Source organism: Haliaeetus leucocephalus, unplaced genomic scaffold (genome assembly GCF_000737465.1).
Source record: "Haliaeetus leucocephalus isolate CR32 unplaced genomic scaffold, Haliaeetus_leucocephalus-4.0 Scaffold556, whole genome shotgun sequence".
NCBI lineage: Eukaryota > Metazoa > Chordata > Aves > Accipitriformes > Accipitridae > Haliaeetus > Haliaeetus leucocephalus.
Genome location: NW_010972992.1, coordinates 1,119,020 through 1,120,211, shown reverse-complemented (window position 1 = coordinate 1,120,211; position 1,192 = coordinate 1,119,020). Strand labels below are relative to the sequence as shown.

At 64.0% G+C, this 1,192-nt stretch overlaps 1 protein-coding gene across 1 annotated transcript in view; it reads left to right on the top strand.

The window, feature by feature from the left end:
- Window positions 1-1,192, top strand: part of LOC104837982 — a 6,197-nt gene that overhangs the window by 323 nt on the left and 4,682 nt on the right. The gene's annotated exons all lie outside the window — the stretch shown is intronic.

Genomic DNA, 1,192 nt, shown 5'->3' with positions numbered 1-1,192 from the left:
TGGGAGGGGGGAGGTGGGGTGCGGAGGGGGAAACTGAGGCACGGAGGAACTCATGCGTGCACTGAGCTGGGGGGTGCTCTGCTACTGCTCCCCACACGTGCATTGAGTGTGTACGTGCTCTGCTGCTGCCCTTCACGCATGCACTGAGCGCGTGGGTGCTCTGCCATCATCCCCACGCGCATGCACTGAGCGTGCAGGTCCTCTGCCATTGCTCCTGACACATGCACGGACTGTGTGGGTGCTCTGCCACTGCTCTCCAAGGCATGCACCGAGTACGTGGGTTCTCTGCTACTGCCCCTCACGCATGCGCCGAGTACGTGGGTTCTCTGCTACTGCCCCTCACGCATGCGCCGAGTACGTGGGTTCTCTGCTACTGCCCCTCACATGTGCACTGAGTTGTGGGTTCTCTGCTACTGCCCCTCACGCAGGCACCGAGTACGTGGGTCCTCTGCTGCTGCTCTCCACACGTGCATTGAGTGTGTACGTGCTCCACCATCACCCCATCCATGCATGCACCGAGTATGTGGGTTCTCTGCCCCCGCTCCCCACACATGCACCGAGCGGGCGGGTGCTCAGCCCTGCCGGGCAGCGGGCCCCATCCTGACCAAGCGGAAGGGCAGCTGCCTGTTCTGTCACCGGCGGTGGCCAGGGAGGGGACAATCACCCCTCTCCTGTTACCGGAAGCCTCCCCGCGCCACGGCCCCGCACCCGGACGCCTGGGTTCCCCCCGCCGCCGCCGGGGCACCGCGCCCGGCCGGACGCCGCCGCCGCCGCTCACATTTTCCACTCGCTGGCCCAAATCCTGCCCCGCACCCTGGGGAAAACCCGGGGGGGGGGAGGCTGAGGAAGAGGAGGGTGAGGAAGCACCACCCTGTCCCACGTGCAGCTTCGCTTGATGAACCTTGTGCCCCAAATTCGGGGGGGACCTCAACTTCTCCTCCCCCCCATCAATTTGGATGTGTCCCCTTGTCAAAATCTGGATGTGCCCCCCCTAAATTCTGGATGTGTGTCCCCCCCTTTACTTCATCCGGGCGAGGAAGAGGAGGTGACGCACGGCAGGAATAATAACCGGGGGGGGTGTTATTAATAGCAGCCCCCCCTCAGCCTTATTGTTCCCCCAAGGTCGTGGCTACAAGGTGTTTCCCCCCCCCCCCTCAAAAAACCTTCCTCCTCCCCTGGGGGTCCCCTGGGA